At 38.1% G+C, this 25,404-nt stretch overlaps 1 protein-coding gene across 4 annotated transcripts in view; it reads right to left on the bottom strand.

The window, feature by feature from the left end:
- kcnq5a (potassium voltage-gated channel, KQT-like subfamily, member 5a) overlaps window positions 1-25,404 on the bottom strand; it is a 96,309-nt gene that overhangs the window by 36,117 nt on the left and 34,788 nt on the right. The window contains exon 2 of one of the 4 annotated variants that reach the window (XM_047812457.1): window positions 2,914-3,037. The exons of the other annotated variants lie outside the window; for them this stretch is intronic. The gene's annotated coding sequence lies outside the window, so the exon portion shown is untranslated. The remainder of the gene's footprint in view (window positions 1-2,913; window positions 3,038-25,404) is intronic. 4 annotated transcript variants of the gene reach the window in all.

The raw sequence follows: 25,404 nt of genomic DNA, 5'->3' as shown, positions 1-25,404 counted from the left end.
TCAGCACTCAGGGCCTGGATAGGGGTTTAACAGACATGCAAGGCACTGGATGAGGACAGGTGAAGAATGAGGAGAGAAAATGTAAAAATTGAAGAAAAGATACAGAGGAGGAGGACCAGAAACACCAGACGTTAACATGCATCCCTCCTTAGCAGCTTCCTGAGAAATATATATATTGCTTATGTGTGAATGTGTGAATGTGTGACTTTAGAGACTTTTATGGCATTTGCCTGAGTGACTTACATCTATGTCATTTATATATCTGAGCAATTGAGGTTTTGCTCAGGGGCCCAGGAGAGACAGCTTGGTAAACTTGGGATTCAAACTCACAACCTTCCAACTGGCAGTCAAACACCTTAGCCACTAGGTAACCACATCCCCGATGTGTGTTCAAGAAAGAGGACAGTAAAAAAGATACAGTGTTGGATGGCATTCTTAGCTTACTCGGTAAGTGCTTTGTCTCCATGTTGGTGTTAGTTATGCTCTTGGGAGGAGTTGGGTTCCTCTGGGATGGTGCAAACGCTGCATTTTACTTTAAACACGTACTGTATATCACACTCGCTGCTAGACTCTCTCTGTCTGTCCCTGACTCACTGTCTCTTTTCGAGGAGCAGACAAGGCTGCTGGGACAAAATCAATCAATGTATAGTTGTTTTACAGAATACTTTACCCTGTCTGAGGGCCTACTGAAGGTCTACTAGAAAGCAGAGTGTCTGCAGTGGGGCACACTCTGCTGTTTAATGAGAGACAATGGGACTTCACCCAGCCACTATCCTCGCATCTTATCCTCCTAATTCACTATTGGATTCCCATCGCATCAGACCAATCCAGTTCACCATAGTATATTATCTAATGCTTCCATCACTGAAGTGATTACACGGCTTATTGTCATATTGCTCTAGGTCCCAGTGCAAAAAAACACATTTAAGACCACTTTGTCTGAGAAAGCTTAAAATTGAGTGACAAAGAACGTTTAACTTCCACTTTATGAAAGTGAATGGCTAATTAGCAGATACTGTACAGTCAATAAGGCTTTAACACCCAGAGGTAAAAAATAAAAAAGAGAGAATATCGTACATGTAATTAAAAATAAACATTTTTTAAAACTTTCATCTGCACTCCACCGTTCACTGGATTCCACAGAAAAACAATGACTATCTCAACAGGGAACAACTCTAACTCATGACGTAAATAGATAAGAGGAATGAGTAAATGGGTGAAGGAAAGGTTTGATCATTGCCAAGGATATCTAAAAGACAAGATGTAGTTTAAATTCCTCCACTCTTTATTTTTATTACTCAGTCCTTTTCATAAAATATTTAATAAAACCTGATCAGCGCTAGTGGCTAATTTGAAAGAAATATGGAATGAAATGCGGTGAATTAAAAACAAACATTCTCTCTCCCAGACAGATGGGAATTTTATCCTTTATAAAGGCAGTAAACTCACTCACCCCAGAAAGTAATACTTTGACAGCCACACCAGGCAATACCTAACTCAATTTTCCTGGCAATTATGCAGTCTGCAAGCTTAATGTCCACACACACACACACACACGTGCGCACACACACGTACAAACACACAGTGAGAGCTCCGACAGTGTGACACCGTCATGGCTGGCTGTGTTAGGTCAGACAGCACTCTCTAGTTGGCATAGGTAGAGACAGAGAGATAGACAAGAGCAGACCCAGAGAGAGAGGACTGTCATCTGACCAAATCACTTTCAGATAAATATCTCTTAGAAAGACAGAGAGGTTAAACATGGTGACATGTATACAGAGAGAATTAAGACATTAACGGTAGTTCAATATAAACACATTTTACATGGAGACTTGAGAGTTCTTGCTCTGACACGGAAAACACAAACTGCACATTTTTAATGTTTTAATGTCATTTTCACCCTAGGCTGTTTCCTTAATTCTCTTAATTTCACAATTATAATATGTGCCCCATGTCAGGAAAAAAAAACTAATAAAATTTAAATAAAATTACACTAACACATGATGAATTTATGTCTGACAAGTCTCATATTGCTGCCTAGAGTTCTCATGCTACTTTTCTAGTAATACTGTTTTTACTTGAAACACAGGTTGACAGTAAAAAGAGACACACACACACATGTACGCATACACACACTTCCAACTATATAAACACTTTTCACTATCATCCCTTAGGCCGTTGGCTTGTTATGACATTAATGATAATTTGAAGAAAAGCAGATGGACATAATGTGTCATCCTTGTATTGATGCTGTCCATGTAAGGTTACAGTAGTCAGACTCTATCCCTCTCCAAAGGTACGTTGGCACATACTCACAGACACACAACACATGTAAAACACTAAATCAACCAATTAAAAAAAAAGTGTATAACCTTGCCCCTACTGTTCTGGAGAGATTGCTTTCCTGCTCAAAGAGTGTGTGTGTGAGAGTGGGAGTGCCTTACAAGCATGTTTAGTGAACAGCATGTGCTGCAAAAGGAAATTGAGTCTACTAATGGAGCAGTATTGTAGTGTAGAACTGCATGTTATTACATGCGCAATTAGGGCATGTGCATAGTAAATCTCCTTTCGCCTTCACACCACTTCACATAAAGGTTTACCCAAAGAGAGCCTATTAAGAGGCTGTTAAATCCACTCCAACACGCTCTGTTTTCCATGATAAATCAGGTTTGAACAGCTGTTTACTGTCTGAATTACTTCAGTCACAAACCGCTACACAAAAAGGCCTCAACCACAGAGTTGTAGCTGTGAACTCTAAAGCACAGGTAAAGCCTTACCACATGTCAACAGGCAAGAAAGCTTTCTATAAAACTGATCTTTAATGCCACACACACAGGCTTTTATTAGATTTTTTAAAGAGCTTCTCTTTATTCAAGTAGACAAGAAAAATGTATAACCTGTGCTCATCATTACCTTTAACATCTTTGACAATGGTTGTGAAGTTTATCACGCTGACAAAAATAGAAATCTGTGGATGTCCTGGCTCTGCTTCCCTCGAGGTCCCTGGGCTCCACAGTGAGAAACATAACCCTAGACACTTAAAGCACAGGGAGTGTAAACTTACTTCATATGGAAGACAAGCAGAATGAATTTTCACAGTTGCTGTGCAAAAATAGTGTGATATTATGCAATAACAATGCAGGGTTACTGGGTAAATCTAGAAATCTAATGAATATCAAGCAGCATTTCAAATCGTCCAGTTTGGACGCATCTAATAAACCTTTCAATCAGATTCCCTCCAAAGCAGCTTGACTAGGTTAGTATAGGAAAACTAGGCAAGGAATTACATTACAGAGTGTACCTCATTCCTCTCCAAATAACTTTTGCACAAACAAAAAACACACACACACACACACACACAAGCTGTCCACAAACCTTCACTGGGCATTTTAAACACTTCTAGGTTATGGAGCTGTGTGAAAAATGCTGACCATTTAATTTACAAAAAGTATCAAATCAGAAATCTCTAGTGAGAAACTTACGGTTCCCTCCATCTGTCTATATCACAAACACATTAACATGTAAGCACTTTCAATATGCTTCAGGGTATGAAAATGTTCCAACAGGGGTTTGAAGGAAAGTGGGTTAGCCAATAAGAAGCTGGTCCCTTTTCTGCTTGCTTTCATGCACTCCTTTCTCAAGGAAAGGATAGAAGTATTGAGGGTCTGTTGCAGGTGCCCCTACATTAAGTACTCTTTGGTCTAAAGATGTGCTGAAAGCTAGCTTGTGGTTTATCCTGCACTCAGCACTGGGTTCTTCTCTCTAACTGGATATTACTCATCCACTTGCTACAATCTTATCTTATATTTCTTATGTCAGATACCTTCTGGCACATGTAGCTGGCCAAGGAGCAACACACACACACGCGCACGCACGCACGCACGCAACACACACACACACACACACACACACACACACACACACACACACACACACACACACACACACACACACACACACACTATGTATGAGGCTGAACAAAATATAGGCTGAGAGAAATGTCTTTTTCATGTGTAAGGTCTGAGGAGAATAGCCAGACTGATGTGCTGACAGAAGGCTTAACTCAAATAACCACTCTTTACAAAAGTGCTGAACAGAAGAGAATTCAGAATGCGCAACATGTCAAACCTTGAAGTGGTTGAGCTAAAACAAAGGAATACCTCATCATTCTCTGCTCCTGTCATCCAAGAACAGGAATCTGATGCTACTGTACAGCAGGCAAATGCTCATCAAAACTGAACAGTTAAAATTTGAAAAGAGAAAAAGAACAAACAAATAGATGCTTGTCCTGTAAGCATTCCCCACTTATTATCATTATTCTTATCTTCTTTGCTAATAAATAGTCTGCTCAAATCACAGTCTCAGTTGATAAGGAGAGCATAAGTGGGAGAAAGACAGAGAAAGTAAAAGCAAAACAAAACAACAAAAAAAAACAAACAGGGTCAACAGAAAAAGAGGTGACCTGTTATGTAACTGCTCAGTCGTGCATTAAAGACTGAGTAAGTAATGCATAATGTTATGTAACGGTTGTTCCCAGCATTGTCTAGGCAAGTGGATGCTCTATAAAATGAACATAGTGAACAAAGTGAGCTGAAGAGACAATTTAGCAAGTAAAAAGTTATTGTTTATGAGCACTTGCTGCAGATAGAAATGACATGAAATGCAGACTCTTTCTCTTTCTCCCTCAGAGAGTAAATGTTAATTTATTACATGAGCATTGCCACAACTCTACAAGCCTAATACATCTAAAGCTAATCTGTCTGTAGACAAACCACAGGAAAATACATTCTCCTTCATCCTAAACACCAAACTCCTTCTGTAACCATATAAGTGGAAGTGTCTGTCTTTCTGTGCATAGCTGTAGTAATCTCTCCAGGGTCCCATTAACACCTACTTACCGTAGGATCAGCTGGACACAAACGATCCCTGCGAGAGTTCATAACTGAATGACTTTGCTTTAGCACATTCTGAAGTATTCTAAATGTTTCCATACTACACATTTTTAATTCCTGAAATTAATTAAATCCACTTCATGCTAATCTGGAGCACAAACACCATAAAATAATGTAAGGTAGCAAACAGCATGAAGCCTAATTATGGCTATATTACAAATTGGATATGAAATGTAATTAGCATGGAAAGTGTGGGAGAATCCCAGCATGTAGACAGTAGGATGCTCGCTGTAGACCAGATTTCTCCGTCTCTTACTGGGGAAATAATGAAACATTGCTTGGGGGTGGATGATAAGAAAATACGGCATCTCTTTATTTTCGTGCAATGCGGAAAGGTCTCTCCATATTTCTAGTTTCATTTTATTGGTTGGACTGTAAAAATATATGTCCCAGTAGTGCTGACTGGTTCGTTTATTTGCTGATCTCCACACAGGCAATCCTTTCTCAGCCCCCAAAATAGCAGTAGAGTCATTCATCAACCGTGAACAGAGGGTCTGTACTGCCATCTCCATCTTCATGACCCCATGCAGACTATATTTGGAAAGGGGAAGAACAATGAAGGGGAAGTTTCTAGTTTGTGCACAGAACCAAATGATGCCGAAGTGCTATTGTATTCGTATGTACTGTATAGTGTCTATATTTTATATTTGCCAAAAAAGACAGGATTTCAACTTTTAAATTTAAATGCTGAAAACTGTTCTACTTTGAAACGACTATGTACTATGATCAGTGCTCAATATGGAGAAAACACAAAAGGAATGATTGCACTAATTTAGTAGTTTAGACTAAAAATATAACCTTCTTTTTAGCACCATGTTACTTAGACCAGAGCTATTGTTGACTAGATATGAAAATTGTGTTGACGGATAAAGCATTGAGCCTAGTGTGGGAGGGTAACACAGTATTCAAGTGCCTCTTTAAAAATGGTGTGTTCGTGTGTGTGTGTGTGTGTGTGTGTGTGTGTGTGTGTGTGTGTGTGTGTGTGTGTGTGTGTGTGTGTGTGTGTGTGTGTGTGTTTACTTCTCTTTCAAGTCTTTTCTTACCACATTCAAAAACATGGCTCAGGTCAACACTTTCAGGTCATTTGGATATCAGTAAGCACAAAAGAAATAAACAAATAAATGTCTGTATACCTTAAATCCAACTTTTAAAAAAATGCTGAAGAATAAGAATAGTTATGATTTATTTGTGGCCATAAACTGCTTATACTTTCTTGAAGAGGCAAGTGTTGCTTAGTGCTGTAAGAAAGCATGGTGTGGGATAAACTTGGGGGCTAAAAAGAAAGAAAGAAAGAAAGCAGAAGATGTGACAGGATTCAATCCTGTCACATCTTCTGCTTTCTTTCTTTTTTTTTTTGAAGAGATATATTGTCTCTTTAAAGCTGAAAAGAACTTATAGATATACTGTGGATAAAAGTATAGCAGTCTGACTTCAATTAAAAGATGCACCATGCTCCCAATGAGGGCAACAGAAAAACTTTCACCCTGTGAACAGGAGTTCAGGAATCCAATTCCAATCCATGACCGGGACGCTGGAGAGCCAAACTGGCTGTTTTCCCTCCCCTGTCAATCACAGCATCACTAAGCAATCATCTACGCTTTCCTCCAAGTGTGTTATACTACCATTTGGTGCAGCATGTGCAGCATTTATAAAATGTGCAATTGGCTGGCTTTACATGTCTCAGCAGAAGCAGGTGTTGGCCCCAAACCACCTTTGGATAGCTGCTGTATGATAGCGGACAAGTAATCGCTGGTAAGAATTGGCATGTGACCAGATAATAAGAAAAAATAGTTGGGGGAAGATGCACATTAACAAAGCCATTACTAACTAACTACCATTCATTTCTGTTTTCCTTGCCATTAACTATAGGATTATGGACATCCTCTTTAAATATTACACATTACAGCTTCTCATTTCAAAAGTAGGATGGATAAACTAGGGAACCAGTGTTAACCTTCTCTTCAATCGTCAAACTGCCATATAAATTTAAAGGGGAAAATTGATAGTCTCTCCTGCTGCCAGAACCGTTTGTCTCTCACCGTATCCACAAGAATGATCATATTCAAAATTTTATAAAACTGCAAGCATATTTCAGCATGGTAAATCAAAACAATTTCTGACTGAAAGGAGGAATGTACATCTGGTCTCAGGGGTTAAGTCAGAAGACTTTCTTTGTTGTTTGTGGTGCTCTTTCTGTGATGCAGTATATGAAATATGGTATCAAAGTAAAGGAAAAAGTACAGGAAAAAAACGCACAGCAAGTAAAATAGAGAGTGAGAGAGAAATGGCAACCACTTGTAATACCAGTTGAAAACTAAACAAAATTCAGGCAATAAAAAAACCTGTTCATTATAACAAGCAATCTCATTGTTCTACAGAACAAAAACAGATTGGAGTCATTGGCAAACATGATTTTGTTTTTTTGACCTGATCTCATTTTAAAGTGTGAGGAACATCTGTAGGTCGACTGTGGGGTATTTTTGGATGTGACTCTTATAATTATAAGCATTTACACTGATCAGCCAATAACATTAAAACCACTGACAGCTGAAGTAAATAAGATGGAAGCAGGAAAAATGGGCAAACATAAGAATGCTGATGCTTTCTTTAATAGAAAAAAAATATTTGATGCTGGCTATAATAGAAAAGTGTCAGGGAGCGACAGACAGCGGTCACCCGATCTGATAAATCACATTTTCTTTCAAATCATGTGGATGCTTAAGTGCATGTGCACCACAACTTACGGTGCATCTATTGGGCATCCTAGACCCCACCTCCCAAATTATAGAATAATAGATACAGCACAGCTTCAAAGGTCGCATGAAGTCCATGTCCAGAGAGGTCTAAACTGTTTTGATGTCCCAAGAGGGACCTGCACAATATTAGGCAGATGGTTTCAATATAACGTCTGATTGGTGTATCTGCGGAATGGAGATTTGATGGCAGGTTCTTGATCAAACACATTTTCTTCATTTTGTTTCTTTTGATGGCAAACATACTCAAAGACATGCACAGTCTTATCCAGAGAAATCAGTCCTCCAGCTGATTAAGTCCTGATTTAGATCAATATTAACCATGTTGTGGCAATTACCTTCACCCTGGCTCACCGCAACAGTATTGACACTGGTATCATAGTAAACTAGACTCTTAAGTCTGTTTAACATCATTACATCCTTCTATGCTATGCACTATGCTGCTATCAATCTTACACACACAAACACTTAAACAGTTAAAATAGCTATAAGCTATCATGACGTTTAGCCCACAGGACTAATTCTGCAATGGAAAGTCCATATATTATAAGAGATTACAGGTCAATGCTGATGGTAAGTTTGCGCCTGCTACACTTGCTCAGCTTTAGTGCACAGTGCCCCACTGGGGAGTTGTGAACCATGGCAACTCACACACAAAAATCAGAGAAACACTAACCACTTATGGTATCTTGGGACCTCAAGTACCTACAGTAGAAGAGCCATAAGTGAGTGATGACTGGCTGCTTTCCTGTCCGTTTATGTACCTTCAACACCAAGGAAGAAAACAACAGAGGCTTATATTTGGTTCAGATTATTCAATAATATAATCATTACAAATAAAATATACCTCTATAAGACTTCTAATTGCATATTGTGCATATTCTTCTTAGATGTTCTTCTCACATAGAAGAAAATGACTACTTCAAAACAAATACTGATCATTTTGTTTGTATGTTATGTGTTTCATTTGATGTTCCCTAGTAATAAAAGTAAAATGAGTCCAATAGTTTTTTAAGAATATTCACATTTTATTGCAATACAGTGGCAGGATGGCGAATAGTAAAGAAATAGTAATTTGAGAGATGAATATTATAGTAAAAGGAAATAGTAAACTAGTGAATATAGAAAAGGCAAGAGAGAAGAGAGAAGGGAGAAGGGAGAAGGAAATACAACCAGAATAAATCAGGAACTCAAAAACATTTAGCAATATGAATATGAAACTGCCACATCCACTCAGTCTGACCATGTCCTCATAACAACAGGTGCTTGTAATGTTTGGTCTCCATTTGTGATGAGCTAAATGCATCATTTCCCTCAGGGGACAGGGAAAGGCTGGCTTTTATTTGTACTGTATACTATGCAGACATGAAACAGAGAGCGAGTAAACATATACCTCCTTCACCCACAGGCTCCTCACTCCAATGCCCTTCGATGCTAAAGTTAAATTACTTCCTGATATATGCCCATATATGTACGTTTTTAGTCATAAAAGCAACTCCTGCTTGTGGCCAAATATTTTGTTGGAGCAGTACAGCAGTATAGCCTCAAACAAAATTAAGTCATGAACTTAACAAGCTTGACTTATAATCTATTTATCAATTTATAAGCTCGACCTATCTAGTGATTTGTTTTAAGTAACCCTGTAATAAGCTGTTGAGAGTTTCTAAGATAAATACATAAACTGTACCTTGTATGAACAACTGTTTTCAAAATAGTAATCATGAACCTGGCTTTACATTTTGTAAAAATAACCCACACAAAAGAATTTGGGGCTTTAAAAGAGGTGACATTTTTCTCCTTTTTCTCAGCTTTTGTGTGAAGAAACAAGTATTTCACATGTATTTCTTATGTATGAATATTATACACTCCATAATCCCCCTTTCCCTCTCTCTACCTTTTCAAGGTCACACTGACTGCATTTACACTTCCTTTTGTGGAAATGTATAAGATTTTAATTCCAATTAATGTGAAGTATTTGTAAACTGGCAATCCTATCATTAACTTTGAGTCATTAAAAGTGAGGTTAAAATGCGTGTGTGAGTTGTCAACCATCCTATATTGAAGGATTGATACCCCTGCTTAAATGGCAAAAACGTCTTCAGGTTTCTCTATATTTCAAAATTGCACCATCATTAACTTAACATAATGTAAAAAGCTTCTAAAAAGCCGTTCAATTCGTTCAGTGAGACTAAACACAACAGGATCTTGGCCTAAAGAGATTATAACTACAGTCTCACTGACACTGAGTTTTCTGATTCAGGCTGATCAGCAGGCATCTGCTAAGCCAATTAGCTATGATGGAAGTGGCTCGTGCTCAAATGATGTCCTGCAGAGCAGCACTGTGCAATGCTAGCTATAACAAGCTGAAAGTCTGTTCTGTCAGAGCCATGTATGGGCCATAACTTTATTGCTCTCTAGAGACATGGCCTGGAAATGCCCCACTTCTGGCAAATTTTACTTCATGCCCAGGTGTATAAATAACCAGCTGGAGAAAAGGGGGCTTACCACTTAAAGAGGATGATAAAAACTGCTGAGAGCAGATCTTTTCTTGTAAAGAATTACCAGTACTATATTTCTATCTTCTCTATCTTTTCCCTGTTTCTATATAATTCTCTCCCATTTCAACTCTCTCAACAGCTCGGGGAAGGCCCATATACATTATGGCCCATATACATGGCTGTGATGGTCTGGTGTCACCATACTGTACTTTTGGCTATATAATGTTGCTCTGATAAACAACACATTCTTAAAGTGTATGAATTTAAACCCCTTTCATGTTTTAAGCAAAGACATCCCATAGAATGAGGCCTAGCATGGTCACGGTGGGCTAAGTTGCATCATAGAAAGATGTTGTTTCCCTTCTCCAATGTCAACATTCAATAGAGGCTGATAGTTTTTTATACATAAATATTACAAGACGCAGCACAATACAGCCAAAACTACACAGGCACCATAGTGTTGTCATAAAGCTGGGTGTACAAGATTGTATAGAATGTATTTGTATATGCTGTAACATGACAATTTCCCTTCACTGAAACTAAGAGCCATGACCCCAACCTCACCGAACTGGGATAAACAGGAATGTTGTATGTACCCTGAACCTCGTCGCCAGACATCAGTGCCTGACCTCACTCTTCCGGGCTGAAAAGATAAATCACCACAGCCAAGCTGAAGAACCTAATGGATAGCATTCCCAGAAGATTGGGAATTATTCCTACAGCAAAGGGGGAACAAACTAAAGTCTATGGTGTTGCAAAATGTCTGTGATGGTTAAGTGCCCACATACCTTTGGCCATATAGTGTGTTTTGAAGGCACCTGACACCAGGTTTTCTGAGATTCATTTAAATCATTCAAGAGCCATCATGATAGATGGAATTGTCAGCAACTCCTGATGGTATTTTCAGTACTTTCAATCCCAGTTAATATACCTATTCATCTGCACATTTACCCAGACCCATTTCATCAAAGCATTCATTTGTAATTATAATCTGCATTGTGATTGATATAGCAGGAAATCATCATTCAAACATTAAAATTCTCAGGACCAGTAGAAAATCTTGTGAATGAAGTCAGAAAGGTTTGAAATCATTTTGTCCTTATTCCAAATTATTCACAGTATGCGTGCATGTACTGAATTAAAGTAACCATAGGCGTGATTAAACAAGCAATTTGCAGATCTGTAATTTTCTCCCCATCACTGTTAATAAAAAAGTGCTCTCATATCAGTTAACACAACACTTCATTGGCTAAAGTAAGCTTTAACCATACTGTAGCTGTCTTTTAACAGTGACTGAAGCCAAAGAAAGCAAGTGGAAAAAAGGCTCAAAGCTGGAACTTCTGAGAGTTTTTTTACTTGTGCAGAGTGTGCTGATATATTTTCCATCCATTAGCTGAGTGTGGGGCCTGACACACACACACACACACACACACACACACACACACACACACACACACACACACACACACACACACACACACACACACACACACACACACAATCTGAAACATATGGATGTACATAAACCTATATAGATATCAAACACACACGTGTGCACACATTCAAAGACACACACACACACACACACACACACACACACACACACACACACACACACACACACACACACACACACACACACACACACACACACACACACACACACACCACTTGCTTTCCAGTTTTCACATCTGTATTTAATTAACTAATGCCATTATAATCACAATCAGTGTGATCATACTTGATCCCCTGTTCCATTAGTAAAAAAGATCCTAATTCTACATAAACTAGAATATCCTGGGAAAACACTACTTCTCATCAATCAGTCACAATATCCTGACCATGCAGCAGTAGTTCTGTAACCCAGGACATTATTTCAGTTTATTGATAAGGTGCAAACATTAATTTGCAGACTGGGACTATATAAGTCACTATGAATAAAACACATCATTGTACTTACCTGCAGGTTGAGGCATTGATGAGAGTCATAACAGGAGCAGGCAGAGGAAACATGGAAAAGAAGAAGAAAAACATCAACATTAGATTATACTTGGTTGACATCATTTTTCATGATCCCTCACACACAGATGTTGCTCCTTGACACATGTTACTCAGTAACCAAAGCTCTCTCCATTCCCAGAAAACTCACTGAAGTTCTCCCTTATTACATAGTTTCTGCATAACATTTCACATCACACTCCACTGCTGCACACAAATTTAAAGACAAACTGACAACTCAGTCATAAAATGCGTAGAAAATCAACAAGGAAAAACAATGAGCTCACCACACCAAACATTTTTATCTACAATGTTTTATCTCTTTATATCATTTAAGGAAAATTACATCAAAATGTCTAATTATTCAGTGCAAAGAGGCACAGACCGACCTGAGTGCCTTGTTAGGTTTATGTAAAAAAGCTGTGCAATGGTCTTTCATGAATTTCCAAACAGGACTGACCATGAAAATGTGTCAGAATGAAAACTGTAACGATTACCGACTTTACACTGAAGGCTGTTGAGAGAAAGTAACAGTAACAAGAGGAGGAAGCAAAGTTCATTTTACACTAACTGTCATCAACCCTGCTCAGATATGTGATGTAGACTAAATTCCCTAAAGTACTTGATCACCATCTTTTACATTTTTCTTTTTTATTTATCTGTTTAATATCTTTATCTTTAATATTTTTTATATTTATTGTTTAATATATATTGCTTATTTACTTTCCTAGCTTAATCAATCATTATTATTTACTTTCCTAGCTTAATTGATCATTATTATAAGCTTGTTTTATTTATATACATTGTGGCTGCTTTTCTGTGTGTGTGTGTGTGTGTGTGTGTGTGTGTGTGTGTGTGTGTGTGTGTGTGTGTGTGTGTGTGTGTGTGTGTGTGTGTGTGTGTATACAGTTCAAACCCAAATGCATAGGAGTTGTTAAACTGTGTGCCAAATCGTATCAGTTATCTAAATAAATAGTATAGTGAAGTAAGTCAAAACATTGAAAAGGGCCACAGTGAGCACACTGTGAGCAAGAATATCATACCACAAATCCATAAACTCATGGCTATTTTATGCAGTTACGCAGTCACACGCCGACTTTTACCCGTTTAAACGTTTATTATTACTATTCAAACTTTTATTTTTTTGTATGGTAACTGTAATGTTTAGCAGGTTGAGTGTTACAGTACCTACAGCCATGACTCCAAGTGTTGTGCGTTATGTATTTTGTCGCTGTAGTTTATCGCTGCTCTGGCAGAAATCTTGTTCCAAACAGTGTAGATTTATAAAATAAAACGGTTTATTCTGCAGTGCATTTTAGTGATGAATTCAACTGATATGCTAAGATGCATTTATACACAAAATGTGAAATGGCAATGACTTTGTTACTCAATTAAACAAATAAAAAACTGTAATCAGTATTCTGTGAAAAATACAGTTATACTGTATATATTCATACAGAACTGCACTCAGAGTTAGCGACTTAAGTCCAAAAAATAATGTCAATATTTATGTGGGGAAAATTGGTGCAGATGCTTTAGTCAATTTTTGTGCTTTCTATTTACGTTATGCATATTTCCTGATCACATCTTCAATGTTATCAGATTGTCCTTAAATAGACACATCTGAGATGATTTTTTTCAGTAGTCTCTGAACTACAGTCATCAAACAAAAGCTCTCGCCATTAAACCCTTTAAGCTGCCAAAATATAGCGATAGTGAATGTGCACTGAAGAAGTACATTTTGTTTTTTCTAAAAAAAATAATACAACACAATCATAAAAAAGAGAGTACAATACACATGATAACACATGGATGAGAAAATGTCAAACATTAAGCTATCTAATGGGACTGTAGTAGACTGCCACTCATTCATCAGATGAATCATTTTTGGCTTGAACAGATTCCACAGTTGCTAAAATATCACCTGATCCAGCATGTAAAAGTATTTAGCATTTTATTTCTCCTACTGATCTCTGTCAGTTAATTTTACACAGAATGAAATAAAGCCTTATTCTCTTAAGCATATATAATTTAGACTTGTCAAGCTCTGCCGTTAAGTGATGGCACTGAGTGAGCTGGGGAAGGCAGCAGTCAGATGGTGAGCTACTATGTACACACAGGACTGAGAGAGCTCAGATTTGTTTGACTGTATGAAGGCTACGAGCTGTTGTTGAGCAGAGAGACATATGAACTACGTAATGGAATATCTGCAGGCTCATGTCTGAGCAGCACAGTGCTGTCCCATCCATCCTCAGACAAGCGTCTGGACGTCTGGACACAATCAAACCCACACAAATCTTTACTTTCTCACGGTGATCTGGAAGCCAACATACAATCCACTGCAGAGTATGTATGTGATTATATATACATGTATAAGATAAGTGCATGTATGACATCTCGATGCTCATCATGTTCAATATTGTTAGCAGCAGATCTCAGATCTAAAGGAACACTAGAAAGATTTAAATGTCCAAAATCAATGGCGTAAAGCTTCTTAAACATGCTTTTCTTTCACACCATTTTACAGAGAGAGAGAGAGAGAGAGAGAGAGAGAGAGAGAGAGAGAGAGAGAGAGAGAGAGAGAAAGAAAAAGAGGAAGAAAGCACTTAAGGCATTGAGGATCAGGGTGATATGACACCTAAAAAAATAATTAAGCAATAATATGCTGTAACTGCATAATCCACTACAATGAGACATGACAAGCAGTAACACAGCTCAACTGCAGCAAATCAACCATGTGAGCATGTGTGTGAATAAATAATCAATAATACAGGGACAGTGTGTGCTGAAGAATACACATACAAGACATAAATAAAAGCTGACAGGGACTTTAATGAACTTGCATCTTACACCAGTTCAAAAACAGACCAGTTCAAAGTCACGGGGCTTTACTATAAAATACAGATATCATTGGCCCAACCCATGCACTGTGTTGGCACATAAAATGCTGTAACCCTGGCAGACTGCTCATATTAATGCATCAATCAGCCACTTTTTTGGAACAAAGTTTCCCTCAGTTTACATAAACCCTTTGGAAAATTAGATTCACTTATGGATATTATAAAGATGAGGAAAGAATGTGTTTTGCACCACCCATTAGCTCAGCTCTGGTTCTTAGAGACAGCTAAAGCCCTGGACAACACACACACACACACACACACACACACACACACACACACACACACACACACACACACACACACACTCACATACTGTATACACATACACATACACACACACACACACACACACACACACACACACACACACACACACACACACACACACACACACACACAGAATGACAAACCAAAATCAGAAAAAAACAAGGTATATATAGTATAGATATAGTCTGTACAAGTGAAAATGAACTACTGTATGTAAATGCTATTTATTCATTATCCAGCTATACATAAATGGAAACAGTAAACAGACTAATCCCAGATAGTGATAAACAAATACTTAAATGACAAAATATGTAAATAAACAACTAGGTCCAAATAGTGTTGAATCACTTTACCACTTTATCTGGACCCAAATGCAATTACTGCGTTCACACCTGCGCAAACAAACCACATTGACAAGTGTTCACATACCAAGGTTCAATTAAAACTAAACGCTACATGCCTTAAAGTACTAGTAGGCTTATAGGTTATCAATTCACCCATTCTCAGGTAACAATACCACAACTATGAATTCACCATTGAAAGAGATTCCAATAACTCACTGGAGGTTGTGCAAAACGTGTAGAAAGATGGCAATCAGTGCTCGTAATAATCGGAAAATAGAGCTGTTCTGTAATCGAGAGTCACAGTAAGATGCTACAAAAAACAGGCAATGAAGTTAGTGACTCACATCTAGATGATTAATTATTTACACAGTCATTAATCCAGAGTCCATAACTGTATTTGCTATACGGAACTCAAATTCAATATTTTCATGAGCCTTTGATGGGCCATAAACAAAGCTTGTCTCTGTGTATGAAGTGTACTGCACTTACTCGTGTTTGTTTTAACTGTGGAAAAAGATGACTAATTGAGTAGTTTTTTTAGGCCAACTGCTTGACTAGTAACAACGAATAGAAGTGTGACCCATAATAGGGGCAATATTTATATCTATAATTATTTATAGTTTCCTAAATAATCAAAAATATATAATGGTAAAAAATATGCAACAAAAATATTAAGCAATATCACCCATGTAAGTGTGATGTAATACTGAATATAAGCGCTGTGTGATTCATTAAAGGGTAAGTGCTTTAGATAATCACTGATATTAAGTATAAACTGCCATAATATAATAAAAATTTTGCTTTTATAAGTACTCTTTAGTATTACTTTTAGAGAGTTTGCACAGGCCAAATGAAACGTATTTGTTTTAGGATGTATTTGGCCTGTTGACCTTGAATTAGGCACGTGTGGTCTTTAATAAAGGACTAACAGGTTAAGCACCAGATGTCATTAATGTCTTGTGACATTCCAGAGCCAAGACTTTTTTTTTCATAACATATGATTGTTTTTAGTCTTAAACTCTGTATACAAACACAATAAGCCAGCTAACTGCTGACTTTAAAGCAAGATAATGTGATTATGATAAGTGACATTTCTGATTCAGTGCACAAGGTGCCACAGAGTAGCCCATCTCGAGGGGCCATGAACTATGCCTATTAATTTTTAAATATATTCTTATCTATGCCAACGATCAATAACCTAGGCTTTAAAAGTAATAGGATGTTTCGAGGAAAATAAGGGGCTAACTGAATCTATCGAAGCACATTTAGGTAATAAAATGTATTATACTGACTAAATACAGTTAGTACAGTAGAAGATAAGTGTTTTTTTTTTTAAATAAAAGATAAGTACATTTAAAGGCTTTGTCTCCATTTCAAGACAGTGACTCAATTCCATGACTCAAACAGCCAGAGGTAGTTAAATTTATTACCTGGAAGAGAACAGCCTTGACGCAAGTCTTCCTTATACCTTCGAGAGATATTGAGGTTTTACGTCTCTATTCCAAATATAAATAAATAATGTTACAGAAGAGAGTATAAAGAACTCACAGATTTATTTATTTTAGGATTAAAACTCAATTACTGAATGACACTAAAGGCCAACACCTTATACATGCATGCCTATGAATCTTGTTTAGATAGAGCTCTGTTTGGCATCAAAAGCAGCAGATGTATCTCCATTTAAGCCATCATTTTAGCACAGTGGTGAGGACAGAACACGGGCATTGCACTACACAGGCGTGATAATAACGTTGTTCTTTGAGGGTACTACAGGCTCTATATATTACTTTTGCTAGTTCAGGCAGGTAGAAAGAAACCAACCGCCGTTGTTGTCTCTCTCAACTAACATATCAGAGCACAGAGGCAGCCTGATAGAAAAGCGCTGAGTTGTCACAATTAATTATTTGATTAGTCTGAACATCACTTACTTCAGCAGCCTTTCCCAAATAATTCACTTTCTGGTCGATCCCTCAGCAGTTTCTGTTAATCACTCCTGTATATCTGCAGCACCCAGACCAGGTTGTAGCAGAATATCCACAGTCCTTCAGATTCACCAATACATCCACTATATGGCCAAAAGTATGTGGAACCCTGACCCTTTCACTTAATGGTTTTGCTGTAAGTCCCATTATAAATGCATTAATATGTAGTTAATAGCCACCCCTTTGAGGCTATAACCATTATCTCTCATAGATGGTGCTTTACAAGATTCTGTCAGTGGGAATTTGTGCCCATTTAGTCAAAAGTGAATTTGTGAGGTCAGGTGCATATGTTAGACAAGAAGGCAGGACTCAAAAGCAACTTTCCAGTTCATAGTTTACAATAGGGATGAGGTCAGACAACTGGAGTTCCCCCACATGAAATTCATCAAATCCTGTCTTTATGGACCTCGCTTTGTGCACAGAGGTACAAACATGCTAGAATATGAAAGGAAAACTGAATTTTCTTAAATGACATTTTATGTTTCAGCATTATCATTAACCTTCAGTGGGACTAAGGGCCAAGCCCAAACCATGAGAAATATCTCCAGACCAGTATGCCTCCTCCACAATATTTAATGATGGCACTGTGCATTCTGGTAGGTAGCATTCTTCTGGCAAAAGCCAGATTTTTCCATCAGACTGCCAGATAGTGACGCATGATTCATTGCTCCAGAGAACATGTTTCCACTCCAGCCGATGCTTGGCCATGGAAAAAACCATTTCACGAGACTCTGAAAGCACAGTCCATGCAGTTTGGAATGATGTGGTGATTGATACGATAGAGGAAAGCCGTTTTTATGTGCTTCATGCTTCAGCACTTGGCAGTCCCACTCAGTGAGTTGGTCTACTGCAAAGGTGGCATCCTATAACAGTGGCATGTCTAGAGTCACTAAAAATTTCAGTATGGCCATTCTACTGCCAGGGTTTGTCTACGTAGATTGCACGGTTATGTGCTTTTATGCACCTGTTGGGTATGGCTAAAACACCTGGACTCAATAACCAGGAGAAATGTCCACATACGTCTATCCATATATTGTATATATATGGGCATGTCTTTCTAGTCTCTTCTTCTGCGTTGTAGAAATAAGCAGCATAAATACTGTATATCTGACCATATAAATATTATTAATATTATTGTGTTTTTATTGTACTACAATGTACATCATACAACAGAATAATGAATTCTTGATTATGATTGGGCTGGAGGTGTTGACAGCAACTCTGACAGGAGTGCCAGATGTAATTCAAATCACAGGTGGACTTGAATTCACAGATCCTTTTAATACTAAAATATTGTCCTTTAACAATGAAAGGTATATTTAATGGTATTGTGAAGGTTTCTGTAAGCAGATGTTTATTTACCAACTGTTGAAGGAGTCTCCAGTGGGTGGGCTTTGTCAAGCTGTTCCTTTGTGTTTTCTGCCACAGAAGATTCAATGGGATTTTCTAGAAGGTTTAACAACTTTACTTTTTGTTTTTACTCTACAACAAGCTGCATTATTACACTGGTCAGTGATCACCGATGACAAGAAACTATTTTCTATAAAAGCAGGAACAGCAATGAAACATTAGCCATCTAGCCAAAAATCTGCAACATGTTTCCTACTACTGCATTTGACCCTTTCTGGCTGTCTGCTTTATTAGTCCTGGGCCTCAAACAGGTGACCCTGCAGAGCCTGTGACCTTCCTGCAGTTCAACACCTCCCTCTCACAGGCCCACAGGGATCGTCTAAGCCTTTCCACACCTGCTGCATCTGGAAAGGATTTTTCTACCCTGCTGCTATTCTGTTATGTGGCCCTGTGACAGCCTTTGCTGCCTGGACACACACGTGCTTTAATAGGCAGCACAGTCCCTCACCAAGCCCTTGTTAAGCAACCAGCACTCCACTTTATGTGTCCATTTACCTAAACACCATTCCTGTGAAGCTGCTGGTAAAACACCCATCAGAAACCTGAGCATGGGGAGCTGAATGAATGAGCAGGGTGACGAGTGGGTCAGCCAGCTTCGGTCCAGCTGTGTAGAACCGGAGGTTAGAGGCCAGAATAAGTACAACCTTGCTTCAAAGCACACAGAGCCACAGCATTATTTATCTGTTATTACAGCAACTCAGAATAAGGCTACAATATGTCTCAATGCTCCTTTATAGAAGCACATAAATACTTTAATGCATGATTATAAAGAGAGTGTCTAGGTTTACGTGAATACAGGCTAATTACACTTAAAGTGTGTCTACTTACAGTTTTATAGTGATCTCCACAGGACAATTACTCACACTTTTATATTATGTTCTAACATTGTGCACATTATGAGCTTTGCTCTGACAGGTTCGCAGAAGTTCTTGTGGAGAATATTGGTGTAGCGTGGGAAGGATGAAAAACGGCACTTGGCTGAGCCAGAGAGTGCACACATAATGAAGGCGGAGCTCTCTCCAGCTGCAGGACAGACCTGCAGGGTCCAGGACAGAGACTGTACATCAAAGCTGGCCAAAGGAACAACACTTGGCCGGCTGGAGCAGGGAGAATGGCTGTGATATTATTCTCCCAGCAAGGCAGCAGTTTCTAGCAGCACTAAGTATGCAACTCATGAAAAAGTTTACATTCCATATAACTGTAGTGTCTACCTTTATTTATGAAATCACATACGAATAACAGTTTTCTTTGGTGCTGTTTAAATTTCTGCGTACGTTCACATTATTTAGTTAGAAAATACCAGAGCACTCACAGTTCAAACGTAGACCATACAAACAAAACAGGATCACACATTGCTTTTATTGACACTGTCACCCTCATTATCATTCATAAATATATTGTAACTGTTTATTTAACTTTTACAAACAAATGTTTAACAAGGTTAAACGGTTTATTATTCAGATTTTTCATTTTTGTTTACTCGATGTCTTCATTCTTCTCAGTTTATAGCCTCCTTTTTCTCTGAACTCAGAATAACCCTAAGGTGGGAGGAGATAAATTGCTTAAATTAGACTCTTCACTATGGCTATTTGTTTTGGTTGTTGCTGTATATTTGACTCATTAAAGTTTCACTAGCTGAGTGAGAAAACAGGGATGGGGTCTGTGCTGTTACAGCCAGTCTCCCATGCTACTTCTTACTAGAAACACTATTTTGTGGGTGTATGTGTGTGGGCATATTTCTATATTTTGGTGGAAGCCAAATGTACAGAAATAAATATCTGACAGTTTTGACCTTGTAGGGATGAGGAAAACTTCCACTGTTTCCTTAAAATATTCTAAAAAAATTATTTTGTTTGCTGAGGTTAAGGCTTGGAACAGATTAAAACAATATGGCCAAAAGTATGTGGATACCAGATTATCACGCTCATATCCCCAACTTTAGCATTACTTTTGCATTTATGTTAGAAGCATCCAGTTGTATATGTACAATGTTTATGTAAGATGTAGCATTGCAATTCACCTTCATTGGCACATAGGGGCTCTTGAGAGTCCTGCAGAGAGTCCTGACCTCAACCACACTGAACACCTTTGGGATGAACTGAGATGTAGACTATCACCCAAGTGTCCTCACCCGACCTGATTAGTGCATGACTTCAGTATTGCTCTTGATGCTGAATAAAAACAAATCCTCACAGCCATGTTCCAAAATCTAGTGTAAAGCCTTCCCAGGAGAGGTGAGCTGAGATTTTGCTGTTATAATAACATAAAGATTTGACTAAATTTGGAATGGGGTTTTCAGTGTAGTGTCCACAAATCATGTATGTGTAGGCATTATGTTACATTAATAAAAAGGTAGGCAGGAGTGTCATGTGTGGCAGGTGTAAAATTATCTCTTAAAGTGTCCCAAAATTATGAGTATTTCTGAATCTTGAAGTGTTGAGTTTCATCAACCATCTCTTATGTAGTGTTATGAGAAGTTTCCATATACGAACAGAGCCAAGAAACTAAAAAACTTATAATGATGCCTATTATTTATTAAGCTTGTGCAAATGCAGTTTATATTTGCATATGATTTGTCCTTAAAATGTACTTTTGTTAAAAAAAACTCTGTGTCCTGACCTGAGGCATAGAGGTAAATCCTTGTAAAATCGTGTGGCTGTGCACTGCAGCGCCACCGAGACATCTGCTCTGCATTTTGCCTCTCTCTGACAGCCCCATGTCCCCCTTCCTCACAGTTATTTATGTCTTTTTCCATTTGTTCTTTCCCTCTCTGCATATCTCCTTCTTTCACTCTCTTCTTTCATCTTTTTGGGACCACCCCCTCCTCACATCCAACTGCCATGATGAATGTGAACCATTGTGACCTGACCTTAGTTGAGTGTGTTGTGAGTATTTGCACGGGTGTGTTTGGGGTTTGTAGTGATTCCTTCTAGGCCAAAGACTGGAATAGATAATGAAACAAATTGATGCTTGAATGGCACAATCAGGTTTGTGTGTGCATGTGTGTGTCAGTAGCAGCTTGTGGCCATAAATTATGCTGGGGTAGGAGGACATTAATAATGACAGCCTCAAATTAAATGAAGTCATATCTCTCTTGACTTTATGCTATAGGCTACTGTTTAGTCAATTTTAATGTGAAAGCCTGTAATGGGCAGTTACAATAATAATCACGAATCGACAGCATGATGTTATACACAGTACTGTATAGGAGCTTGTTTTAAGTATACCTTTGTTTGTTGTTGCTGGTGTGTTTGCCAGGTTTTAGCAAAATTTCCAGCCCGACTACTTAAAAACCACAGAAAAACTAGCACAAACAATTCAGAAATTGGAAAGGGAGACTTTTAGACAGTTATCTTTTCTCAGCCTTTGCATGGGAAACAAGGCCATTGTGGTGCACATGCATTTCTGATGTAATTGATTTAATATCAACTATTTGCTATAAAACAAGATCTTGGCAGCCACAGATTTAGTGTAAAAAAAAAAACCCACACAAACAAGCAAACCTAGAAACCTAGACATATTAAACAACATTATTCCACCCTAACAGACTCATGAGTGAGTATGCGGCAGCATAATGCTGTGTCTGACTAATCTCAGAAGTGAGAAAAGAAAAGTCAAACAGTTTTCTCTGGTTTTTCATAATTAGTCATTAGAAATGTAAAGTTGAGACTTATAGCAGAATGCAGCATAAAGATAAGAGAGTCCACACACACACACACACACACACACACACACACACACACACACACACACACACACACACACACACACACACACTATCATACCCTCGCACGCAAACAATCATACTCTCACACACACACCCATACAACTATAATCTCACACACACTATCATACCCTCACACACAAACAATCATACTCTTACACTCTGGCACGCATACAATTATACTCTAACATAATCACACACACACTATTATACTCTTGCAAGCAAACAGTCATACTCTTACACACACTATCATATCCTCGCACGCAAACAATCAAATTCTCATACACACACACACACACTATCATACCCTCGCACGCAAACAATCATACTCTCACACACACTATCATACCCTCGCACGAAACAATCATACTCTCACACACACTATCATACCCTCGCACACATACAAGTATACTCACACACACACACACACACACACACACACACACACACACACACACACACACATACGCATACAACTATAATCTCACACACACACAATCATTCCCTAGCACAATCATACTCACACACACACTATTATACCCTTGCATAATCTCTTAATAATCATAATCTCTTTCAATTTTAAATGCTCTTTGTAGCTCCAGATTTGCTAGCAATGCTATAAGCTACACACTCTGTTTTCTAGACTGGAAGCCAATCAGTGAATCAGGATTTAAACTGCCTTCCTGTTTGATCAAACTAACTACCTTTCTAATTATATTCTCTCTTACTTGCACTGTAATTCTGTGCAAGTGTATGAGTGTGTGTGTGATTATGCGAGAGTATTGAGGTCAGGGCCACAGTCAGCAAAACAATGTTAATGTTAATTAATGCTAATAAAGCAAACAGATACAAATAAAACCCCTTATTCTTTATAACTGTTTTTTTTTTGTCCTATTTACAGTACATGCTGCATAATTACAATTGCACAATTAACAGTATAATTAGGTACAGAAAATGTTAAAGGAGAATAACAGTTCCAGGAATAGCCATGTTGACAATGCAAACCTTACAACTTTCTGAATCAGTATCCCAGCTGTTCTCAGCACTCCGATGCCTCTCAACACCATGCACTGACACCAGGAAGCTTAATTCACCCAGACAGCAGACACATACACACCCGGCAATATATTTATACTCACAAATACTGTACAACATAACTCCAGAATTATTTACAGTCAGAGTTGGAGAAATACTGCTAGGATCACTTGCTTTAATTGCATTAATTTAGAATTTTGGAAAACTTTAGAAAGTCTGTAGAAATTCTGCCATCCTTTAGTAAGGTGGCCTGAAAATCCAAACAGAAGTCAGTTCAGCTCAGTGAAAACAAGGTTTAACTCCAGCCTCATAGCATTCTAAAGGAATCTGGACCGGCCAGACTGAGCAGACAAGTCCTATGATCCATCTTATGACTTTAGAACGTTTTTACAACGTTTGGGTAGGAAACAGGAGAAAATGTTTAACTTGTGAAGAGGAGGAACATTTTAAACCAGCTAGTGACAGCTAACAGTACTAAATAATTATAAATTCAATTTCATGGGCAGGAATTAATTGAATGCGTTTATGACTGAGTTCCTGAGTGAGCAGACGCTTTGATATCAATGTGTTAAAGTAACAGTAAAGCAAAAGAAAAATTCTTATCTCCTATGTAATCTTGGGTAGATTTCTCTAGCTTTGAATTCATCTAGTTTGAAATTGTAAGTTTTAGACAAGTTTAGGTGCTTTCATCATCGTCTGCTTTGCTGTTTGACTAGTCGACACGCCAACAGCGGCGGTTAGTGAATGCATTAGTCAGGGTGCAAATAATACTGTGCTTAACTGCACACTTTTGCAAAGGGCATTATATATTTTATTTAGGATTACAAATGAACAAAACCCGAACGGAACACATACAATGCCAAAGCATGTAATAATCTTTCAAGAAAATAAAACAGAAATAAAATCAGAGATAAAATTCCACAGTGGATTGTAAGTCAGTGCTACAGGGAATACATAATTAAAATGTCATATTAAGAAAAGGGCACCTACAGTATGAAAACTTCATAGAACTTACACCTTATTATACTCTGTTCAGCCTGCAGTTTAGTAACACACCAAATGGAAGCGGCATTTATATTTGTCTTATTAACTCAAAAGACATCCGAGCTTTTCATTTCATGTCTTATTTCTCACACACAGTCTAAAAGAGCCTACCTACTACACACTTGTAACATATGGTGACTGATATAAGCATTTTTATAACAGGTGTTTTATACATGGTCATGTGCAGAAGATCTTGAATGCTCTAAAAAAGCCATTCATTACTTCAGCAGCTATGAGATTAAAATCTCCCCTCAGCTCTGAGCCTTGTATACCACTGTGTCCTGCACTTCCTCACAGACACTAAATAAATCAGGGTGCTGATAGTAAAAATAGCTCCACAGTGATCAGTTGACTCAACAGTTTTTTATGATGAATAGAAAAAAAAGGATTGGCTCAGCCTGCAGCTGCCCACATGCCTGTATTGCCTCCTCCAACACAGTCTCCTTAATCTTGGAGCTAATTAGCTAATTAATCATCTGCTAGACTAACCTTTCCTC

This window comes from Tachysurus fulvidraco, chromosome 4, assembly GCF_022655615.1.
Source record: "Tachysurus fulvidraco isolate hzauxx_2018 chromosome 4, HZAU_PFXX_2.0, whole genome shotgun sequence".
NCBI lineage: Eukaryota > Metazoa > Chordata > Actinopteri > Siluriformes > Bagridae > Tachysurus > Tachysurus fulvidraco.
This window is presented reverse-complemented; position numbering and strand designations above follow the sequence as displayed.